The sequence below is a fragment of the Danio rerio genome, chromosome 16 (assembly GCF_052040795.2).
Source record: "Danio rerio strain M-AB ecotype USA chromosome 16, GRCz13ab, whole genome shotgun sequence".
NCBI lineage: Eukaryota > Metazoa > Chordata > Actinopteri > Cypriniformes > Danionidae > Danio > Danio rerio.
The window spans coordinates 57,945,049-57,962,500 of record NC_141036.1 but is presented as its reverse complement, the minus strand read 5'-3'; the positions used below and the strand labels follow the sequence as shown (position 1 = coordinate 57,962,500).

The window sequence follows — 17,452 nt, the reverse complement described above, 5'->3', positions numbered from 1 at the left end:
CAGACCCCTCTCAACCACTTCCCTAAACCCAACCAAAAGTGTTTTCAAAAGCACTGATTGACCGGCCAACCCCTTTCCTAAACCCAACCCAGTTTTCAAAAGCAGATTGAACCGCCCATCCCCTTTCCTAGACCCAACATACAGTATATTCAAAAGCACCGATTGACCCACCCACCCCCCTAAACCCAACCAACAGTTTTAAAAAGCAATCCAGAAAAAGAAAAGCCCTCGTGGTCAGCTGATTTTTACCATGTTTTCAGATTTTACCTCATTCTCACCCTGTTATTTACTTGTTTATTTTATTTTCTGGCTTGTTTTTGTCTAACCTACTTTTTTTTCTTTTTTCCCACGTTTTTCACAGGACTTGAACCCCTTAATCGTGGTCAACTCCTCTCTGTGCTTCAAGTGCACTGATGTATGCGGCGAGCTACTGGGCAAACTGGTAACAGAAAGGAAAAGCAGTCCATTTGTGGGCAAGCGCTCACCTGGTAAGGTGCAAAACGGAACGCCATCATAACGCAACAGAGTTAGTTTTAAAGACAAAATACAGCCATACGCATTTCTGGCAACATACTTGGCGATCTCCAGAAATGTATATAGGGCTACGCTTTCAGAATGAGCCTTTGTTGGCATACACACATACACTTTCAAGGCAAGGCAAGGCAAGTTTATTTATATAGCACATTTCATACACAGTGGCAATTCAAAGTGCTTTACATAAACAAGAATAAAAGAAACAAGTAAAATAAAAATAAAAACAAATAGTAAAAGAGTAAAAAAAACACAAATACAGGTAAAATGTGATGTATAAGAATGCAGAAGAAGAGAAAAACAAGTGCAATCTGTCGAACGCAGCTCAGTGCTCATACAGTAAAGGCACAGCTAAACAGATGTGTTTTCAGTCTTGATTTGAATGTGCCTAATGTTGGAGCACATCTGATCATTTCTGGAAGCTGATTCCAGCAGCGGGGGGCATAGTGGCTGAAAGCTGATTCACCCTGCTTTGACTGAACTCTTGGAACTTCTAGTTTACATGATCCTAAATATCTGAGTGATCTGTTGGGTTTGTATTCAGTGAGCATATCTGTAATGTATTGAGGTCCTTGGCCATTTAGTGATTTATAGACAAGTAATAATACTTTAAACTCTATTCTGAATGTAACTGGCAGCCAGTGTAAAGACCTGAGGACAGGTGTGATGTGCTCTGATTTCCTGGTTTTGGTCAGAATTTCGGCTGCAGCATTCTGGATGAGCTGCAACTGTCTGACTGTCTTTTTAGGAAGACCAGTGAGGAGTCCATTACAGTAATCCACCCTGCTGCTGATAAAAGCATGAACAGGTTTCTCTAAGTCTTCACTAGAAACAAAGCATCTGATTCTTGCAATGTTTTTGAGATGATAGTATGCTGATTTACTGACTGCTTTTACATGACCATTGAAACTCAGATCTGACTCCAGAGTCACACCAAGACTCTTGACCTTATTTTTTGTTGTTTGACCCTTAAAGCCAAGGTACACATTCACCTTGAGAACCTCATCTCTGTTCCCAAACCCAATGACTTCAGTTTTCTCTTTGTTTAACTGAAGAAAGCAGAAGTGTGTGTACTTTTTTATAGTGACTGTAGAAATAAGATTAACATATATTATGCCAGGCTGAAAATGTTAGAAATTTAAAAATATTTGTTTGTCTGAGCTTGAGACAATAGCCTGTCATTTAAAAATTATTTTAATACCAACTTTGCAACATAGTACTTTTTTTTTTTTTAACTACAGTTTAGTCGTTTCAAGTAATAACTTCCTCTTTTCTGGCTGACGCTTCAGTTAATGCTAATGACAGGGTCTTGACATCTTTTCTACAACAGAAACTAATAACAGAGTCTCCTTCTGCTCTCCATTCGTTCTCATCACTGTCTGTTCTTTTCCTGGATAAATCAGGCATCTGAGATCGATTTAGTCTTCTCTGACCTCCAGAAACATTTCTCTAAATTCCATTCGCGGTGACATTTTCCTTAATTATTGATTACAGTGATGCGGAGAGCGTGTTGAATAACAATCGCTCCTGTAAGATGCAAAAAAAAAGAGCCAATTATCTGACACTAAAAGGCTTTGATATTGAAATACCGCCACTAGACAGAGGAAAGGCAAGATTGCGCACATTAAATGCACGCCTGTGAAAAACGGCTCCCCTTCAGGGTATGAGGAATGATCAAAATGTGCTGTGAAACGCTGCTTCAGATACTGTACGCACCTCAACGAAGACTCTGAAGCACACAGAGAAGAAGAGCGGCCTCTGGGAATACGGCTCCTTTATGCTGGAGCCAGAGAAAGTTCACAACACAAAGAGAAAAGCAGGTAAAACTTTCAAGTCACTTAAGATCCTCTATGGCAAAGCTTTTAAACAATGTCAGAATCCCAGAGAACACCGAAGTCAGAGGCCGGAAGCGGCACAGCAGCACAATCAGACACTCTCTCTGAAGCCCCGCTGTAAAATCACTGAATTCTCACATAATAATCGGTGCTGCTGCAGCACTTATAGAGACGAGTCCTGCATCGAAATATGCATGACTATCTGGGACAATTTTAATGCAAAAATGTTATCTGCAAGACTAGGGCTTGGTAATAAAGTATATGACATATCGCTTATCACAATTTATAAGTATTTAGACCCCCTTAAACTTAAGGACATTTTTTGTAACCTTGGCCAAATCTGTGCCTTGTCCAAAATCATTTGACCTCTTGATTGTCATTATATAGACAGGTGTGTGGCTTTCCTAATCAAGTCCAATCACTATAATTAAACACAGCTGGACTCAAATGAAGGTGTAGACCCATCTCAAGTATGATCAGAAGAAATAGACAGCACCAGAGTTAAGCTGTGGTCACACTGGGCTTTTCCTCCCATTGACTTCCATTCATTTGCACGCGAATGCGTCAGACCGGATGTATAGACCTTTTTCATGGCTGCTGCATGGAGGGCGCCATAGCAACCAACGTCTTCCGGTAGAATGCTAAAAACTTCCGTTTACAGTGTGTACAACTGGTAATTTGCGCTCCGAAAATGGGTTTCAATAACGTTTGTAATGGATAACAGAGTGTTTTTGTGACACACAACTTAGAAATGTCTGTTAAAGCCGTTATAATCTGTCACGTGTGGTTCAAGCGCGTCAGAAATACGAGAAAAACGTTCCCCTAATTCACGTGTCTATCGTCAGAAATACAGTGTGTGTGTGCACGTTCCCGACCTGTCAGCTGTTAGCTCAGCGGCTCTCTAACACACACACACACACACACACACACACACACGCACACACACACACACGCACACACGCACACGCACACACACACACACATACACGCGCACGCACACGCACACGCACACGCACACACACACACACACAGAGAGAGAGAGAGAGAGCAAACCAGAGTACTGGCATGAAACTTAACAGGTATGAAAGTCGTGCAATTTACAAAAATGAGCAATAAAAGTCTGTTATTGATCCTCTGCTGGCTGATTTGCTGTTCATTCTAATCGCGAGCCGTTTGTGTTTTATTTCGTGTGTTGTTTTTACCACGGTTTGTATTCTTCTGTCATTTCGAAATGACACTAGCCTATATTTTCACTTTGTCACAGTTATTAAATCAGCGTGTCAGTGGCACAGTACAGGCTATGTGTGTGTGTCAAACATTTTGGTGAACTACATTTGTTTGGGCTGAATATATATTTGAAATAAAGAGAAAATGTTGACTTTAGCGATGACGAGGCTTAATTTAAACTGCAGAAGATGACGTCTGACAACGAGGGGAAAACGCCTCACAGCAGCTGTTTTCCATCCTATTAGATCGCATTTCTTTAAATGATCAGTCCAAGAGATGGTGCTGATGGACAACAGTGATAGTTCAAAGAGGATAAAAGCAGGTAAAATAGATTAAAACTATCGTTTCAAAGCTGTCCAAATGTGACTGATTTGTTTGCCTGTCTGTTTACGTGTTGTTTTAATTGTGACCCATATCCAATTCATGTGATTACACTTGCCATACAATTTACGATGTCCCGCATGTTCTAGCATCTGTGCCACACTAGCAGAAATTGTCTTGTTTTTAGCTCTACGAAATATGCAAAGTGTAGTACAAGCAGTGAATGGTTTAGTTCAGATTTACCCCCACGCAGTTTATGTAATGGTGTGGCCCTGATGTGTGTGTGTAGTTGAAGATGTAACCTTTGTCTGTGCGCGCACTGGTGTTGGAGAGAATAAAGTTCTTCTATGTGTAGCCCGCAGTGTGTGAATCAATAGCGACAAAAAGCAAAAGTTACAACTCGAAGTTCACACAGCTTTAAAATGATTTTGAGACGGAGGTGGGAAAGGACCGTCATCGCAGCTTGCGCTTATGGTTGATTTGCTTTATGATGTCCTCCACCATTCAGAGGAATTTGTGGGTACGAGAGAGATCTCAGGTCTGGTGGAAGCAAATTGTGGCGACTGAGCACTTTCCTCCTCTCTGTTTCCTCTGATGTTGTTTAACGCGTCGGCATCTCCACACACCATCTTCCTTCTACGTCATTAAACTGTGAAAAAGCACCACATTGTCGCAAGTTTAATGATGAGAACGGAATGCCTCAACAAATCCGATCAGCCTGTTTACATGACAGTTGCATTGTTTCATATCCGATCAATATCTGATTTATTTCCACATATGAAGGAGGCCTGAAACCGATCTCTGAATATCCGAATGTATGCGTTTTTTTTGTTTGTTTACACTTTCATAGAACAGATCCGATCTGTGACACACATGAGCAAAAAATCAGAATTGGGTCACATTTAACAGGCAGTGTAAACAGGGCCTTGTGACCTGATTGGGCCAGTAACGATTCTTTCTACTGTCCCGAGCATCTCTCACACTGGCCCCAGGCCTTAGGACAGTCCTTATTGTTGAGCCCTGTACACTAGGGATGTAACGGTATCAGAATTTCACGGTACGGTAATACCTCGGTATGAATGTCACGGTACGGTATTTATTAAATCATTTACAGGAAAAACAAAACTTATGAAAATACTCCAAAAAAGTGCCAAAAGTGTCAATGACATACAAATTAGCCATCTATCTGTAAGCTTTGAAACAGGAACTTCAATTTTAATAACAAAAAATTATTAAACCATGAAAAAAAAATAAAGTTTCAATTTAGTATTGTTGAAAACTCATCACATTCAACATTTAATCACTCACTCACTTAGATAGAGATGGGTTTAAAGGAAAATTATCATATAAATATAATCTGGTAAAAGCTGGTATCTCTGGGCATTTACAATGTCCCCTGCAACAGAAAAAACCCCTCTCATTTGGGACTGAGGTTTCTGGGACAGAGATATGACTTGGCCCAGGTTGACAGCAGTGGGTGACGTTGTGCATTGTCTTTCCCCCACTTGAGAGGACAAGCCATGAGTGAGATAGAGGTCTCTTTGCGGTACAAGTCAGTGTCTGCATCAATCTGAACAGTGTGCTGTGTTTCTGCAGTCCCCATGACTGTTATTAGTCGTATTCCCCAGGCACATAGGCCTCAACCTGTGCAGTGCACATGCCCTTTTTAGTCTTGGATAGAAAATGCCCTTCCAAAATGATCAAAAGTGCCCCCTCCCAACCCCCCCTCCCCACTTTACAGTACGCGCGTGACAACACCACTATTCAGTACGTGCGCAACAACACAGCTGATCAGTACGCGCGCGGCGACAACACCCGCTTTAGGTTCGATCATTTCCAGCTCTTTTTCATCCCCGCTTCTAGCAGCACACTCCATTTCCGCATTACTGGATCTGTAGCGACAACAGACCGCAAAGGATGATGGCCACACCTGGGCTGATGGGAATTGTAGTTTCCGCTACCTCCCGTTCGCTTCATTCGCCTGAGCAAATTTTCTCAGAAGACCTATAGTTTTATCGAGTCATGCGACTACGGTAATATCGAAAAAAATTCCTATTGCAGTATGACGGTATTTACAATACCGTTACATCCCTACTGTACACTGTTTGTAATATACCACAGAACACCCAAGTATAGCATTTTCTCCATAATTAGAATTGTATCAGAGCTGCAGCAATGTTTAGTCATCTTGTCATCCTCTTAGAAAACGGTTACTGGTCGCCATAAACCCTCCACTGGTTGCAGTAAAATTGTCAAGCGTTGAGTGGTCCGTGGCGATAAAAAGGTTGGGGACCACTGCACTAAACAACAACTTAAAAAGTTACTTTCACAGTGCTTTACATACAAACCAAGACATTGTACATTAAATATACACAAGAAAAAAACTAATAATGAATCTTGATCAATGTCAGCATCGTCCGTCTTCGCAGAGATGAGAGAGTGTGTAGAGACACTGACAGGATGAACTCAGACAGACGCCTGCAAGACTTCATTTGTCAGCAAACATCAGCTGGAGAGGAAAACCTCAGACAAACACTTTAAAACCAACTGGACGTGGAGCCACCCGGGAGCTGTTATGGCATGTTTTCCATCAGGGGACAAGAGAGATCAATACCACGGTGAAAATCTGGATCATAGCTACTTAATTCAATAAGCAAAAAAAATAAATAAATAAAATAAAAAAACACCTTGAAGGCATCCCGGAGGATTTAGCTGGCGCGCTGTCAACCGGAGCCTTGCAAGTGTAGACGCTCTGCCCCAAAGCCAAGCTTGCATTGAGACTACAAATTACTCCATCCTGTGAACTAGCAGGGGAATTCAGATTCAAACGAGGAGAACGGCAAAGATTTAATATTCCTACACACATGCACAGATCTGCTTTGCTTTTATTATTGCTAAAGACAGATTCAACAGAAATCTGAAAGCCATTGTCCTGAAAAGAACTCCTGTCCTGAAGAATATTTTATTTGCTATTACTGGTGTTAAGTTAAATTATTTATCCAATTTTAAATATGACAGAAATCATTATAAAGCTATATTGGAATTAAATTTACATCTAAAATTGATAATTCATATAAACTGAAAAAAGAAAACTCATTTTTACCATTGATGAATTTAGGCCAATTGAAAGCAGGGATCAATGCTAAGGATTTTTTTCTACTGGTTCTTCGGTCATTTATTCATTAGTACATACATTATTTTTCTTTTTTTAAATATTTCCCAAATGAGTAAGGGAATTTTCACAGTATGTCTGATAATATTTTTTTCTTCTGGAGAAAGTCTTAATTGTTTTATTTTGTCAAGAATAAAAGCAGTTTTTATTTTTTTAGAACCATTTTAAGGTCAATATTATTAGCCCCTTTAAGCTATATTTTATTTTGATAGTTTACAGAACAAACTATCGTTATACAATAACTTGCCTAATTACCCTAACCTGCCTAGTTAACCTAATTAACCTAGTTAAGCCTTTAAATGTCACTTTAAGCTGTATAGAAGTGTCTTGAAAAATATCTAGTAAAAGTGAACAGCTGACAAGGGAGGAGTACAAACTACAACAAACTAGGGAACACAAAATCCTACACAGCATACATGTGAAGTTAATAAAGATAAATTGGCCATTTCAAATAAACATTTGTACTTAAGTAAACATAAATAAACCATGTTAATTATCTCGGTGCTGAAAAAATGCGAGACTGTAGTCTGTAACGCGGATAAAGTGCTTTTATAAGATGACAAAAGCCCACATCTCCAATCACCGAAAACGGCTGCAAATCTTCAGCAATAAACACCCGCACTGCCTTTGTTATTTTTATGTGTCTCTCTGAACCAGTTGGGTAGATTCAGCGAGGGATTGTTGCTATTTGGAGGACTTTATTACCTTCTCTGCTATCTTGCCTTCAGACAGTGATATTGCTGGGTGATGGCATTGCAGATGTGCAGTCATGGTTATATGTGTAAAATAATGGTTGCACACAGTTATTTTTTGTTCACTGTTTTTTTTTTTATTGTCATTATACTTACCGGCAAAACCGAAATGTCCTCACACTGCAGATTAGAAAGACGCCAGCGCCTTCTCGTACTGTTGCTTCACTTTTCCGGCGCTTCCTTGTACTGTTACCTTAGCCTCACTTCACTGCCGCTTGCCATGTTAAAGTGTGGAATGATGGTCAAGCACCCCCAAACTTTAGAGCATAGTGATTGGATATTTACTCATGGGGAGGAGTTTCCTCATCTCAGCTCATGGTTTTAGAGACACACACAGTCAATTCGGAGAGATATAAAACGCACAAATTATTTAAGCGCAAAACCGAGAAAACCGCAATTCACAAGCGCGTATTAAACCGTGGAGCTGGTACCGTTAAGTTCAATATTATATTGAGAACTATATTGAGTTGAATTAAATTGAGTGGCATCCCTTATATATATATATATATATATATATATATATATATATATATATATATATATATATATATATATATATATATATATATAAATATATATATATATATATATATAAATATATATATATATATAAAAATATATATATATATATATATATATATATATATATATATATATATATATATATATATATATATATATATATATATATATATATATATATATATATAAATATATATATATATATATATATATATAAATATATATATATATATAAAAATATATATATATATATATATATATATATATATATATATATATATATATATATATATATATATATATATATATATATATATATATATATATGGGCTCAAAATTACCCTTTTTGCTTGGTAGCACTTCAGGCGCACCCACCAAAAACTATAAGCACCATCAACAAGTTTTATATTAACACTTAATAGAAACTAACAAACAAAAATCTGCATGTGTTCACCGGCCCTGCACACATTGCTTGACGTAAATGAGATGAATTGAGTTAATGATAATACCTTAGCTGTTCTCACAGGTTGAGTTTGATATTGCACAGATGATATTGACATATACCTTATAATTTGCATAGCGGTCTTTTCATGATTTCATGATTGATAGGTAATATTGACCACTTCGTTCGCATTCTGTTCTAGAGCAGTTGGCCAATAAGAAGAGCTTTAAAGTGGTGCCAGTAATGTGGGATTTGTTTACTACAACAAGTTGACATGTCAACTGTTTTAAACCATTCCTAAAAAAAGGTGCAAAGATATATTCTGTGTGAATGTTTCCTAAATCCTCGCATACGGTGAACATTTTGCTTCCACTGTATCTGTTCAGCTGAGGGAATGGAACCAAGCCTATGATGTCAGACACAGCGATTTTCCAAGATAGCGGCGCCCTAGGTCTAAAAGGTAAAATAAAACATGCCCTTACCTCTAAAATGGTTTCATTAATAAAGTTTGTTTAGTATATTTTCATTCTATTATTTACATTGGACATTACTAAACAAAACAATGTAAACTTGACAGTGCATCACTTCCCCTTTAAGACACAATTGACAAACAGCTGGAGCAAAATTAGTTTAGTGACAAGGTCAACAATCTTGTCCACTGTCCCGAGCGTCTCGCACGCTGGCCCCAGGCCATAAGGCAGTCCTCATTGTCAAGCCCTGCAAACTATCCTATTATAATTGCATTGATACATTTGATACTTTAAAATTACAATTATAATATAAATATCATAAAGAATTGTTAATTTATTTGTAAAATATGGAAAATTCCATCCCTCAAAAATGGTTTAAAGTTAATTATAAAAATTCATTTCCTTAATGTTTTTACTATTTGATAATTATTTTTCAAAACGCTAAAATGATAATTAATAATAATAACAATAAACGAGTTTGCTTTAAAACAAGTTTTTCTTTATTTAATTTCCGCTTTGTTTAACAATAGTTTATTAATATGTCACATTAGTAATATTATTAATAAAATAATGCGCACAATGTTTATAATACTGTAAGTCTATTGTAGGTATTTTTTTTTTCCTGTAGTCTTTTTTTTTTTTTAAGTATTAAAATCAAGTCAACTTTATTTGAATAGCAACTGGTTTATTCACTCACATGTAAAGTCAATTAATAATTTTTTTCTGTGTTGGCAAAAGTTTGGTCCCACTTTATGGTTCGAGTCCCAGCTGGGTCAGTTGGCATTTGTGTGTTGAGTTTGCATGTTCTCCCTGAGTTGGAGTGGGTTTCCTCTGGGTGCTCCGGTTTCCCCATCAGTCCAAAAACATGCGCTATAGGTGAATTGGTAAGCTAAATTGTCCGTATTGTGTGTTTGTGTGTGTGTGTGTGTGTGTGTGTGAGAATGAGCTTGTATGGGTGTTTCCCAATACTGGGTTTATTAGCTAGAAGGGCATCCGCTGCGTAAAACTTATCCTGATACAGGCGACTTCAGAAATAGAGACTAAGCTGAATAAATAAATAAACGAATGAACGAATGAATGAATAAACAAATGAACAAATGAATGAATAAACAAATGAACAAATGAATGAATAAACAAATGAACGAATAAATAAATAAATGAATGAAAAAAAGAAAATGAAGTGGGACCAAACTTTTAATGCTCATTTTTAGTGTTGTACCTGCCTAGATGCTGTGGTTCCACCAATGCCAAAAGCCACACACTGATCTCAAAGCCGTTTGATGGTGTGTTTACTTCTCTAATAACACAAAGGAGAAGTGCTGACTTCCCTAAATGGCGTACACAGAGAGCTTTGTGTGGAAGTAGACAATATCTTCTCTCTAAATTCAGCGTATTATTGAACACGAAGCGTTTAACACTGCAGGAAAGCAACACAGATTTAACAGCGGTGCGCTTCAGTAAACAAACACCGCTCGTTTCATGTTTAGCCTACAGCTAACAATGCAATGCACTTACAATAAATCACAGATGTATTCAACGCCAGCAATGCATTCGTCTTACAAAACTAGTCACAAACTTTCCAGAACAAGTGTATACGGACTACCTTAAAAGTGCTCTTATCCCACTCATAATTCCAGTTGAGACACTACTGAAGTGCTGAGAAATATAGTCTATATAAATCTGAGAAAAATAAGTGTTTTATATTGGTTACAATAACTGTATGTTTTAAGTTTTACTGCACAATTAAATGTATTTTTAAAAAGTTGAATGAATGCAAACAATGTACAGTTAGTTTAACAGAGTTGATATCAGGTCTGTCTTTAAAAGTTTAGCAGCTATTGTTAAAAAGCTGTTGGCTTATGGAGAAAATGAATGAAAATGTCAACAATTGATAAACAATTAAACATAAGAATACTGAAAGATCAAAAATAGAGCTATTCTCCTAGATAAAGTATAATGCGAAAAAAAGAGCAAAAGAGCAAAAGAAAGTGAGAGATGGGTCAAACGATAGAAAGAGTGGAAGCAAATGAAAGAGCAAAAAGAGCATGAAAGAAAAAAAGAGCAAGTGAAAAACTACAAGAAAGTGAATATGAAAGGAAAGAAACAGATAGAGCTAAAGATAGAAAAAGCACAATAGAAAAAAAGAAAAGAAAAAATAAAGAAAGAAATAAAGAAATAAAGAAGTGAAAAAGATTGAGAGAGCAAACAATGAGCAAGAGAGTAAAAGTAAAAGAGCAAAAAAAGAAAGTGAAAGAGTGAAAGTGCAAAAGCAGAGAGAAAGAGAGTGAAATAAAGAGAGTGAAAAAGCAAAAGAAAGAGCAAAAATCTGAAAGAAGAAGATGGAGAAAATGAAAGAGTAAAAGAAAGAGTAAAAAAATGGAGCGGAAGAAAAAGCGAATGAAAGGGCGGAGGATACAGCGAATGAAAGAGTGGAGCATATAGCGAATGAAAGAGGGGAGCATACAGCGAATAAAAGAGCGGAGCATACGATGAAATGAAAGAAAGAAAAATGAAAGAATGAAAGAAAGGAAGAGCAAAAGAAAGAAAGAGTAAGAAAGATAAAGCAGAGAGAAAGAGAGTGAAATAAAGAGAGTGAAAAAGCAAAAGAAAGAGCAAAAATCTGAAAGAAGAAGATGGAGAAAATGAAAGAGTAAAAGAAAGAGTAAAAAAATGGAGCGGAAGAAAAAGCGAATGAAAGGGCGGAGGATACAGCGAATGAAAGAGTGGAGCATATAGCGAATGAAAGAGGGGAGCATACAGCGAATAAAAGAGCGGAGCATACGATGAAATGAAAGAAAGAAAAATGAAAGAATGAAAGAAAGGAAGAGCAAAAGAAAGAAAGAGTAAGAAAGATAAAGCGGAAGAAAGAGCAAAAGAGAGCAAAGGACAGATAGTGAAAAAGAGCGGAAAATAGAGCAAATGAAAGAGCAAAAGAAAGAGTGAGAGCGGAAGATAAGAGCAAATGAAGAGCGAATAAAAAAGACTGTATGAAAGAGCAAAAGAAAGTGTGGAAGAAAGATGGAGTGAATGAAGCAAATGAAAGAGACTGAAAAAATACGGAGCGAAAGAAAGAGAGTAAGAAAGGATAGAACAAAAAGAAATAAAGAAAGAGCAAAAAGAGAGCAAAGGAAAAAGAGCAAAAGAGCAAAAAAGTGGAAGAAAGAGTAAAAGAAATATCTGAGAACAAGAGAGCGAAGAAAAGTGAAAAAAACGAAAGGAAAAAACTGAGCGAGTGAAAGGAGGAAGGAAAATGAATCTTAATTTGACAATGCATTAATAAACTCCCATGTACAGGATATGTTTGAGTAAATGGTCATTTGGCACAACAGTGAGGTTCTAGAAGGAAGTTTATTACCGTATTATTATTATTATTATTAATTATTATCAACTACACAAGCCAGCCATCAGACAGTGGCCTATTGCTGACTAATTTCATTGGCGCACCCTGCTATGATGATCGTGTCAGCCCCAACTTCAGACACGCCCTCTGTCAAGCACTGACGCTGAAGCCCCGTGTGAATGGGGCATCAGTTTCCTGTTCTTAGCTGACAGGAGTGGCACCCAGTGTTGTCTGCTGCTGCTGTAGCCCATCCGCCTCAAGGTTGGATGTGTTGCATGTTCTCTTCTGACTTCTGGCATCAACAAGGCATTTGCGCCCACAGAACTACACTTAAATCCCTTTTCTCCTCATTCTGATGCTCGCTTTGAACTGCAACAGATCGTCTTGATCGTCTACATCAGTGGTCACCAAACTTGTTCCTGGAGGGCCGGTGTCCTGCAGGTTTAAGCTCCAACCCTAATCAAACACACCTGAGCAAGCTAATCAAGGTCTTACTAGGCATGCTTGAAACATCCAGGCAGGTGTGTTAAGGTAAGTTGGAGCTAAGCCCTGAAGGGACACGGGCACTCCAGGACCGAGATTGGTGACCCCTGGTCTACATGCTTAAATGCATTGAGTTGCTGCCATCTGAATGGCTGATTAGAAACTTGATTTTGCGATTAGTTGGACAGCTGTACCTAATAAAGTGGCCGGTGAGTTTAAGCAGTAGTTTTGTTTAATTTAATTTTATTTCAGTTTTAGTTAAGAACAGCATTCATTTGTTTTCCTTTCAGAGGGTGCCACAGTGGAATGAACCACCAACTACTCTCCAGCATAGGTTTTACATAGTGGATGCCCTTCCAACCACAACTCAGTACTGTAAAACACGCATGCACGCTACAGCCAATTTAGTTCATCTAATTCCCCTATAGCGCATGTGTTTGGACTGTGGGGGAAACCGGAGCACCTAGAGCAAACCCACACCAACAAGGGGGGAACATGCAAACTCCACTTAGAAATGCCAACTGACCCAGCTGGAACTTAATCTAACAACCTTCTTGCTGTGAGGCAACAGTGCTAACAACTGAGCCACCGTGCCACCCATTAAGTACACCAAATTAAACAAAAAAGATGGTTTAATTTCTTTGAGTGGAAAATAAATACATGCTTGAAAAGCCAAACAAAAAGTGAAAGACATCACATTTTTCAACTTTTGCAACAAGTACAAAAAGAAACAACAATAAAAAAATAAATACAACAGTGATAAGATAACGTAATAACAAATATAAATAAACAAATGTTTATTTTAAAACATTTATTTTTATATTTTACTTTCACTATAATAAACCTCGTGACCAAAGGAAAACAGGGTAAACTGAAGTAAAACTAAAATAAACTAATTAAAAGCTTAACCACGGGGTGCTCTGTGTATTAGTATGCTAGCAGTGTTTCTCTGCGAATATAATCTTTAAGAGTAATGGGGCGAAAAAGGGCAGAACATTATACAAACACAATTAGCCCCATGTGCAGTCCATCATGCTAATAGATACACCTAGTTATATGGATATTGTGAGGCGTCGAGCTTTTAAACAGCTCAGTAGCTCTAGTACACAGAAACAAATCATTCCAGAAACCAGTGAGCCAGACCCACGTCAAGTCTGCGGAGCTAATATAAACATCCTGTTAAAAGAAACACCAGGTTTCTATTTCTAAAACACTCCTATAATAAGCCATGCTTGATTTTAAACCAGAATGACAAGTTCAGGGTTCCTACCTAAAGTTAAATAGCAATTTCACTGACTTCTCCCACACTTTCACTGACTGAAACGCTGAACTCCATGACTCATAAATGGGGAAAAAAAAAGACAACTTTCATGCTTCTATATTAATATTTATTCATTCTCCTTCAGATTAGTCCCTTTATTCATCAAGTGTCACCACAGTGGAATGAACTGCCAACTCATCCTGCAAATGTTTTACACAGTGGATGCCCTTCCAGCCCCAACCGAGCACTGGGGAACACCCTAACACTTACATTCACACACTCGTACACTACAGCCAGTTTAGTTCATCAATTCCCCCTATAGCGCATGTGTTTGGACTAGTGGGGGAAACCCGCACCAACACGGGGGTAACATGCAAACTCCACACAGAAATGCCTATTTAAGGTTCAACGCTAAGGATTTTTTATACGGGTTCGATCGGGCCATTGGTTGAGATTTTTACTTGCCCTGCCAAAATTTTCACTGGCCCCACCAAAAAAAAACTAAAAAGTTAATAGCTATATCTTAGCCACATATTTTAAATAATGGCAAAATTATGCCTGTGAATCTAGAATTTAAACATTTTAAATATGTTAATAAATGTATAATGAGCAAAATTCAAATTCTTAAGCAAATGAAAGAGCAGTATGAAAAATGAGCTGCTATTTTGATGCAATTCTAAATATTTTTTTTATAAAAATGGCTTGCCAAACTTTTTTTTTTAGTTTCTTACTTTTGTTCCCATGTAGTTGTCTGCTTCTAAGACTAACAGACGTTTTTCTTTTAGCCTCATCGTTTAATATTGCCGCCATGTTGCCATCTTTTTGCTGTATGGGTTGTTACCAGGATACAAAAAAAAAAAAAAAAAACGAGCTTAACGTTACTGGCCGATAGGGGCCAGTAACAATCCTGTCTACTGTTCCGAGTATCTTTCACACTGGCCCCGGGCCACCGGGCAGTCCTTATTGTTGAGCCCTGCTATTGACACAACCGGGACTCGAATCAGGGACCTTCTTGTGAAGCCACAGTGCTAACCACTAATCCACTGTGCTGCTGTTTATTAATATTTTAGTAGTAAAAATGTTGAAAAGAATTACTTATTTAACACATAAAAGCAAAAATAATGATTCTATCCAACAGAGAAAACAAAAGTTGATATTACTAAACCTCTTCAGAAAACAAGACGAAGATTTGTAGAGGAAATCTGAGAGCTCTCTCATCCTCCATTAGGTCTAGACTTGTTCAAAGTTCAAATACCAAAAACATCTCCAAAACAGACCATGTGCATTTGGTGGTTCAATCAGAAAAACACCATGTTTAGAGAATCATTTTGTGCACATAAAACAAAACAACTAATTAATAATTTTATTTTAATAGTAAAATAATGTTCAAATAATAACTTAATATTAAAATGGTTTATAGTTGGGTAATTTATTGAATATCATTTGCATGACTTTACCAGCCACTGCTCAAAAATAAAATTATATGACAACATCATGACAACAAATTTATTTTAATATAGTACAATAATAAACAAACTTATTTTAAACTACAATAAAACCTTAAATTACAATTTTTTACTTAAATATTTAAGTCAGTTATTGAGTCATAAGTTGAGATGACTAGAAAAGTTCATTATATTCAACAAAGCAGCAATAATTTTCAGCATATGGAAATAACGGTTTTACAATTTTTATGCATTTACTGTGTATTTACTATTTGATAGCTCAATAGTAGTTTTACAGACTTTACATTTCTATTTTATAGCCTCTTATTTTTAACACAAAGTCTTTAAAATGGTCATCTTAAAGCCAAAGCTCTTAAAGTTCATATTAGTTGATGAGCGAGAAAGGACCTGGGATGGCTACTCGAGCTCTTAAGCTGCGGTCACACCACACTTTTCTCTCCATAGACTTCCATTCATACACACAAGAATAGCCCCTTTCACACAGTGATACCGGTAAATATCCGGAAAATTTCCGGAACGACTTTACCGGTATATTCAAAAAAGCGCTGTTCACACAGGCGAGGACGTTACGGAAATTTTCCGGAAAAGAGCATTCACACATCCATTCCAAAATACCGGTAAATTCTGACATCATTCACCACAAATGAGCTTTAAACGGCTGCGCTTGTATTTGTAAACATTTAACTAAATTACAGACTCTGTGGATGATCAATATTGTGAACAACTTTCGCAGGATCACTTTCGCATGTCGAGATGTTCATAAAATGTGCGTGTGCAGGCGCTCACAGGCGCACGCAAAGCTTGAAGGTAAACAAACAGCGGCTTATCATAAGCATCTCATCGATGATTATTTACACAGTTGGCATTAAGAAGAACATATAAACGTGATCTGACTAACTTCTAGGAGCTAAATGTGTCTGGAAAAATATTCAAAGGCTTTTATTCTCACAAACCGCGCGGACGTAAATGCGCCTGACTGTTGTGATTGGCTAAAGCAGACGTCTCACGTCAGCACGTTCTAGACGTGCACGCGCTTATTACGGGAATCTTCCTTCTGCATTCACACAGCGCAGCATTCCGGCAAATTGCCGGTAGTGTTACAACTTCTCTTTCCGGAAAATAGCCTGAACGAATTTACCGGTATTTTCAAAAAGGACCTGTTCACACATACAACCTTTCCGTCTGTATGTGTGAAAGGGGCTAATGTGGTAGACTGGAAACGCAAGCTAGTGCAACAAGTTTCGCAGTTCACTGCATTGCAAAGTTCAAGCTTGGTGAACTCTGACCTGCAAAATCGCATCAGGTGACTGCCTGAGACCAATCAAAACATTTATTTTATTATAGCCCCTTTTCGCAGCGCCGTATGACAAAATTTTGCATGCTCAAACTTTAGTGTAAACATGGCATTACTAGGCTTTCTAGAAGCATCCTTGCAGACATGACGAAGCAAGTTGGAGCTAAAACCTGCTGGACCTCAGACCTCCAGGACTGACTTTGAGATCTCCTGGTACAGACCATTATTCATTTATTCTCTTTTCGGCTTAGTCCCTTTATTAATCCGGGGTCGACACAGCAGAATGAACCGCCATCTTATCCAGCACGTTTTTAAGCAGCAGATGCCCTTCCAGCC

The 17,452-nt window shown here is 37.7% G+C and overlaps 1 protein-coding gene and 2 long non-coding RNA genes across 4 annotated transcripts in view; 1 reads left to right on the top strand and 2 right to left on the bottom strand.

Moving 5' to 3' along the window:
- Positions 1 to 17,452, top strand: part of LOC147840462 (uncharacterized) — a 266,074-nt gene that overhangs the window by 174,823 nt on the left and 73,799 nt on the right. The window lies entirely within an intron of this gene.
- Positions 1 to 17,452, bottom strand: part of ifnlr1 (interferon lambda receptor 1) — a 99,561-nt gene that overhangs the window by 33,098 nt on the left and 49,011 nt on the right. The window lies entirely within an intron of this gene.
- Positions 1 to 17,452, bottom strand: part of LOC147840463 (uncharacterized) — a 37,245-nt gene that overhangs the window by 1,585 nt on the left and 18,208 nt on the right. Inside the window, exon 2 of the long non-coding RNA XR_015512204.1 lies at positions 2,248 to 2,311. This is a non-coding gene — a long non-coding RNA (uncharacterized LOC147840463). The remainder of the gene's footprint in view (positions 1 to 2,247; positions 2,312 to 17,452) is intronic.